We start from the raw sequence: 7,990 nt of genomic DNA, 5'->3' as shown, positions 1-7,990 counted from the left end.
AAATTTGTCAAGAGTTTATCATTTATTGTGACATATAGCAGCACCTACATTACAAAATATGAGCATATATTTACATTTTTATACAATAAGATGTATGAAATTTGGTGAACCACAGTCTTCTTGCTAAACAAACATGGACGGAATTTATGAGTTGATACAGTAGAGTACATTCACTCACACACAGCCAAACCATTTATATAGTTCACTTCAACAAATCAACATTTTCTACATCCAACTAGAATTCTAAAGTGTGTGCCAAAGATCTATTCCAGAGTTGAGATATTTCAACATAAAATTGGATGTTTATCATGTTCATTGTGATGATAGATATTTTGGCAAATGTGTTTTAGTGAGAGTAAGAAGCTAATCTAACAAGTATTTAAGTCGATTAAAAAGACGTTTCATGTACCTTCATGTTTATAAACCTATTCTTAAACTAAGAGGATCCCTTTTTCTTCTAATTCATAGACATATGTTGAATTAAGCGTTATCCCTGTATATTTCCAGACAGCAAATTACCCAAAACTTCTAGAAAAAAACTGCCCTTCACCATCATGAATAAAAAGTTTACAAAATGTTGTGTTTATGACCCCGCCCCCTTTTGCACTGTCATGTATCTCCCTTTAGTGACGTGACTGATATGAGCACTGTCATATGGATAATGGGATTCAAATTAAACTATTCCAATAAAGTTCTAGTGTTCAAGGATGTTCCGTTTTAGGCAAAAGCCTGACTTCAGGGCTGACAAACCTATTTTCAGCCCAATGGAAAAGCATTTTCTGTATACAAAAATGGCCAACTTATTTGTGTTTCAGGTTTTCGTATCAACTTTAAGTGGCATCTATGACCATTGTTTTTTATTGAATACAATGAAATTACCTGTTTCATCCACAATTGCTTGTGCTTTACTTGGAATCATGAAGGGTCTGATCGGTTTGTCAGACAATTGTTTGACTAATCCTGAAAATAATTGAAGGCCTGTAAAATTGTAATTCATTTATTTAAATATAATGTTTCCTTGTGCAGGGCATCACTGATAGAGTTCAAATTCTCTGAAATTTTGTTGCTCCTAAATCATTTCAAATTGAGAATCCATACAACGATCAATGTCATAGACTGAAAATATCAACACTTATTGCTAACAAACATTTCATAACACATTTCATTTTATTGTTCATGTTATGATTACCTATTTTCTATTCTATAAATAGCCTTGCTCTTATTGCAAATACTTTCTGCTGTAGCAAGTATTTGGCTGCTTTTCCTCATAGAAACAGCGATACTCTCACCAATTCAGCAGTGTTGTTGCAAGGTCAGAATACCAAAGACTTCAGACTTCTGAATCCAAGGTCTAGAGGACTGAGGTCAAAGACAATGTCAAGGCCATAAAGTTGTCCTAGAGGAGCACGACACTGCAATTAAGCGACCCCATACCAAGACAAGAGTCCCCCTTTTTTTAAATAAAGGGCAACCCCTATTTACATCGTCCATTAAACACTAGAGAACTCCAAATTGCAATTAAGATAATACGGCAGCAAGAAAGTTGCATTGTGAATGATGTCATCGTTTTGATGGTGTATTTCTTGATCCTGTACCACCGCTTCGTCTGCTTGGTTCTTGTTTCTGACGTCCTTTTCTTCTGTCACCCTTTGCTGATGAGGGTGATCCTGCTCGATCACCCTTCCGTCTTCCTTTTCCTCCAGGTCCACCCTTCGTTGGTTTAGGATTTAATCGTGCTGATTTAGAGTGAACAAAGAGATCAAGACAACTGTTTAACACTACTCGGTGATGCATACATCTTTGAAACAAGAGTCAGAGGAACCAGGATATGAAAATCTGCAGTTTATATTCTAACTATACCCCCAAAGTTACGGTGACAAATCCAAAATTGGTAAGTTTGATATAAAAAAAATAATAACAAAGATTAAGTATTTGTGAATATCTCTTACTCTGAAGATTGTATTGTGTTTGGAAATTGAATGGCATTCGTGCCATGCAGCGTTACGTTTTGTAGAAGATTGTCTATCAAAAACCGAAGAAAACACTGAAGCAATATCTTAAATGCCATGGTCACATTTGTTCTACGGCGGCCGTACGGCGAGTCGAAAACAGCCATTTTAACATTTTTTGTCCAACTACATATAGGTGGTTTGAATCAAAAGTAATAAAACGGCTGTTTTCGACTCGCCGTACGGCCGCCATAGAGCAAATGTGACCAAGGTATAACTATGCTATGAGTGCGAAAATATATACACATATACAAGGGAAAGTAAAAAAAAGTGAATATTAGCTGACATAATGATTTTTATTTTTAATAAATTGAATTGAATAATGATTCCATAGTACTTGGAATGACATACATTACTGAGAGGTACATGTACTTACACAGAAAATCCTTATCGTCATCAACTCCTTGTAAGAGAGGGATATATGTAATGCGATCATCATCACCTTCGTCGCCATCTCCTAAGCAAACGGAGGGGGGGGGGCAATTATTAAAAAAATAAATAATAAATTACATTCACATTCGCATTTTGACATGAACATCTATTGGTGATCATCGTGGGGAAAATAAACGATTGGACACAAAATAACTCCGACTATAAATGACAATCAATCAACAGTTAATAAAACAAACAAAAAATCATTATGGTTGATTGACGTTTAGTTTTTTGGGTTCTCACATTCCTTTCATTTAACCCTCAATCTCTATATGAAAATGAATACAACATTGGTTTTGGTATCAACATGTTTCGCTCTGCTGTGGAGAGAACAATAGTATTACGATCCTGTCATCAACGGAATTGCAAAATCGTTAAATGATAAATCATTTCTGTCTCTTTGCAACATATTAGTATATATTCATGTTACAGGTGAAAGACGTTTACTGATTTTCGCTACAAATATTCAAAGCAAAACCTTTTAGTTTCCAGCAAGTACATTTAAAGGTCAATTAATATTGATTTGACATATGGTATGTTTATAGTATTAAAATACATATCCTAGTTTACTATGAACAAAATAAAAGTACCCCATGTTAATCTTCACAGCTTGACATGAAATATTATGATCATAAATAAAAATTATTTTTATAATTACCAGTAAGCGGAATAATATTAATTTTGTCCGACCTTCTCCTACAACGCCAACACTGTATAGGCTACCCAAACAGGAATATGTGACAAGTTGAGGTTAATACGACAATACATTTCTAATTTCTCTATATAAAGAAGATATATTTACGTTCTACTCTGACGAGTATAAAAGAGCCCCTGTCAGAAAGGAAGTTCTTGCCATAATCATCAAGGTGACCTGGTAAATTAGCAACAGATCCATTCTCATCTGACAGATCAATCACGTCTACAAGAATAAGAAAACAAGTAATTAATTGCCTTATGATTTCACAAGACTTCCGACAATGATATTAACCGTGTCCATCACTTTAACGTCGAATGCATCTAATCTAGACACGATCTCTTTCTTCAATATAAACTCTCAATTTTTCTATTATTTTATACATATTTTATTAATGTTTATTTTGAGAGTAGCTTAGAAGTATATATTACATTACTTACGTAAAATAAAAGGATGTAGGAACGAAGTGTAAATGACAGTGAGGGGGAGAAGCAGAAGGAGAAGAAAAGAAGAAGATGAAGAAGAGGGAGGAGGAGAAGAAGAAGAAAAAGAGGAAGGAGGAGGAGGAAGGGAAGGAGGAGAAGAAAAAGGAGAAGAAGAAGGAAGACGAAGGAGGAGGATGAGAAGAAGAAGAAGGAAAAAAGGGGGAAGGAAGAGGACAATTGGAATAGAAAGATGATAATTTATAAATATCAAAAAAAGAAGAAGGATGAGGAGGAGGGAAGAAGAGAAGGAGGAAGGGAAAAGGAGGAGAAGAAACAAAAGGAGAAAATATCAACGTACCATCTTCGTCGCAATTACATCTTTCTCTGATATTGTCCAATAAAATAACGTTTCGGCAATTGGGATTGAACAGTTCACTCTTGTCATCTGCAAAAGGAAAAACATTTCATCATGTTTCATGTTCAACCTTGGGAAGTTCGCCCTTCTTTTTCCTTCCTTTCTTTTAGCGTTGCGGTATATTTCATTCACGCTGGTACACTGATGATTTCATATAAAATCATGAAAACAAGAAGTTTTGACATTATTGTTTTCTGTTCTCTCTCTCTCTCTTTGCAGCTCAGGACATAGCCAAACAAAAATGCATGATAATCTACAGATCTGGATGAAAATGGTGCATACAGTATATGTATACTTCAATTCGAATAAAATAAAGTGTCCTTTCGTCCGTATTGTTAATTTGAAGTATCATGACGAAATAAGTATTGATTACATATAACGAAATTCGAGATAACTGGTAATTGGTGTGACTTGAATATCTTTTTTCTCTAAACTTTGATGAAGACAAGTATGTTTTGTTGCAGACCTGTCATCTACTCCGAATTTGAAAATTGAAATTGAACTACTTTCTTATATACCACTCTAATTCAGCAAGGGCTTAAGATTCCTCGCCCTTTCTTTCAATCTTCCAACCAAATTCGAATTCAATAATATTACAAGGGATTTAATGAACCGAAGTATCGATATACAGCACATAGATATTTGTTCTTGACCAATTTACATTAAGATAATTCAAAATCTTGAAAATGATTATATTAAGAAAACAGATACTAAGATTAAATTGGCGCATTATTGCATCAAATATCATTATTGATGCGCTCATACAGATAAACAACATTTAGCTGCTTGTGATATGCAAACATAAAGCAGATTCTACCCTTAACTTGCTCATGACGTCTGTTTCATGCATGCATGTGGTTGTCATGACAACAATGAGATCAATTGGATTTGCTCTAGGTTTATTAAAGTTCTGGATAGGTCCATTAGACCAATCTTTCTTGTCTGTAGTGAACTAAAAGCATGATTCCCTGCACACATAATCACATAATGTGCACGCCGAGAAACAGAATACCCTCTTGTACAAAACTCAATAACTCATGTGCGACATAATGGAAACCTGTCGACCTATTTCTGACATAATGTTTGCATTCTATTGTCCCTCCACAAAATAGATTGTCAGCTTCTCCAAAACACTTTCCATTGTATCCTTTCTCTAGCGTTCTCTATCTCCTCAAACAATCGCCATCTTAGGACCCCCAAGTGGTGATATATTCTTATGATTTAAACTCAAAACGAAACGTTACACTTTTTGTGGAAAGCGACCACGCTAATACAAAAGAATTTTTTAATCTAATCCGATCTGTGGAGTTCAGCTCGCTGCACTCTCACGTGCATTCCCCTATATTTCCCTACCTCTCTCTCTCCCTCTCGATGTTCAATTTCCACTTCCTTTTTATTTAAAGTTGCCTAATTTGGAATAAAGCCGCAATATACATTTCAATAGTTCTATATCGTGCCGGATTTGCACACTATTCAAATCATTGTGACAAACTCTTCTTCCAATTTTCGATGCCGTACACTAACTCTAAATATTATGACGATCAAAATGATCCAAGGGTACACTTACAAGGTTCTATCTAAAAAAAATACATAGTGTACGATGTTACCATGACAACATCCTTACGGTGCACCTGCCCCAAAAATCATATTTGTCATGTTTGTAGTATTATGGTCTCTCACTCTCTGAACTACACCAATAGAACATGATCCATTAAACTTTCCCACATTTTTAATGGTTCGTCAATACTAGGAAATTATTTGATCTATACAAAAGTTATACTATGGGCTTTCATAAACAAGAGTTTCAATAACCATGGATTTATAACCTGGTAATCATGACAGGTAAGTATTTAGATAAGTGATAAATATTGATCTAAATGCATGTTGTATCAAGAATATGTTTTAACAAGCAGTCATTGGTTAGTAAACTAAATATTTTTCTAGCAAGTAATAATGTGTGCAAATTATGTTGCAACTGAACTAAATGCGACAAATCTCTACCAATGACTTGGGCTTGCACTAGATCTAGACGCATAAAACAAATCCGGGAATAGCAAACCACTAGTACATTATTTTAATTAAACCACCAAGCAATTTAACTAAAAATGAATGATGCAAGATGTGATTGATATTTGAAAATGTATGAAAATACTCGTTTTATCAAACTTATAATTGAATTTGAATTTATTATTAAAAAAAAAACAATTACAGCATAAAAACCATACATCAAAAAAAATAATGAAATATAATACATGTAGTTTACAAGATACATGTAATCGGAACTAGAGAATCGAATGAATGCCAGTCGGGTCTGGTACCTTTAAATGCTCAAATACAATATATTTGTCTTTTATTGTTGGGAAAAAATAAGATTAATGAAATATACACTTTTTACTCACATAATTAAAGTTGAATATACTATTGACATAAACTATGATACAAATTTAATTTATATATTAAATAGCAGTAAGAGCGGATTGACGACTATAAATTTTAATGCATTTAACATGTGCACAATTAAGTTGTTCACCATTCATTCATTCATTCATTCAATAGGAACTCTCGAAATGCTCTTTGTTTTAAATAACAATGGTTAAATCGTTCCACAGAGAACTACCTACATATGAAATTGAAAATTTTCCTTTGGTTGTTTGAACTTTTTGAATGTACAAGTTGTGTTTTCGTTTGTTTTATATATCTATTGCCATAATTACACACAGGTACAATTTTCAACACATCATTCACACATATAATTATAGTAACTGTAATGCATGATACATAGGTGGCCTAGGCCTATACAAAATTAAGTAGTAATTGTAGCAGGTTGCTTTGTAACCATCAACAGGTGTATTGATTAGGAGCGTATATGAGTGCGATCATGGTAAAACCGACTTATAACATAAAAACAGGAATACCATTGATTCACATCCAGCAGGCTAAATAATATACGTTATGTACAATATTCCGCCAAACGTTCGAGCACTATACGAAGTACTGCATTTGATATAAAAACTGGTATAACGCGTGCCTAGCAACGTCGAAGAGACACTGGTATGCATACACTCTATCCGCACGCTCCAGTAATCCTGTGTACATTAAACCTTTTCCCTGAATAGAAGTGTATACATGTAAATCCGATAGAAAGGCAATATCAAACTCTCCTATGCATGATATGCAAAGGGAAAAATATTCATGTACATGATAAGAAAACAGAGAATATGGTTTAAGTACCTACCTCCATAACGAACAGTTATAAACATGGCGAACAGAGTAAGTGGTAGAAATTTATGAAAATAGCTGATAGCGCCAAATAAAAGATACACGTCTAATGGAGTGGTATTGGTAGTTAACGGTGAATGAGTGTATAGAGAGTTGGAGTGCGATCGAAGGTAACTGCGTGGTGGTGTTTTGATGATCCGTACCCCTCGGGGCATGACCCATTCACATGTGGAAGACAAATCGAAGTCAATCCGTTGTTAGAATCTCGAATAACAAAAGGGAAAGGACTTCATCATCTGATGCTCACTAATGTCGCTCATCTGGAACGAAAATATCGACATTCATTTTCCTTTGACGAGATATATAAATTGAATGCGGTTCGAATCCTATTTCGAATTAATAGTAAGTTCTTGACGAGAGTGTGATGTGATCGAGTATCGACAATGGTGGATAATGATCTCCTGTATTTTATCATGGGTGTTATTTCTGTGGCATCACTACTTGTGATATGGACTACAGTCAGTTAAGGATCTACGATATTTTACTGTTTTGATGACTTCTTTCCAAAATACTACGCCTACTGTATACTTCATTTGAGACTAATACCTCCCATTATTTACCATGATTTCTTTGTTAAAATACTCATTATGATTTTCCTTTATGTATGCAATGATTTGTTTTTCTTAATAAGTTTGACTAGCAGAGAATGCAATTGATTTTGTTTATTTCACTATTATTATCTTTTGTTTATTATATATATATATGTGTGTGTGTGTGTGTTTGTAATTCAATGCGT

At 34.2% G+C, this 7,990-nt stretch overlaps 1 long non-coding RNA gene and 1 pseudogene across 1 annotated transcript; one reads left to right on the top strand and one right to left on the bottom strand.

The window, feature by feature from the left end:
* Nucleotides 1-11: 11 nt before the first annotated feature.
* Nucleotides 12-7,501, bottom strand: LOC121419240 (annotated as a pseudogene).
* Nucleotides 1,745-5,218, top strand: LOC121419242. The gene is made up of 2 exons (XR_005970564.1): nucleotides 1,745-1,891; nucleotides 4,195-5,218. It is a non-coding gene; the product is annotated as an uncharacterized LOC121419242 (long non-coding RNA).
* Nucleotides 7,502-7,990: the final 489 nt, after the last annotated feature.

The sequence above is a fragment of the Lytechinus variegatus genome, chromosome 7, assembly GCF_018143015.1.
Source record: "Lytechinus variegatus isolate NC3 chromosome 7, Lvar_3.0, whole genome shotgun sequence".
Classification (NCBI taxonomy): Eukaryota; Metazoa; Echinodermata; class Echinoidea; order Temnopleuroida; family Toxopneustidae; genus Lytechinus; species Lytechinus variegatus.
The sequence above is the reverse complement of the archived record's forward strand: the minus strand, read 5'-3'. Positions and strand labels throughout refer to the sequence as shown.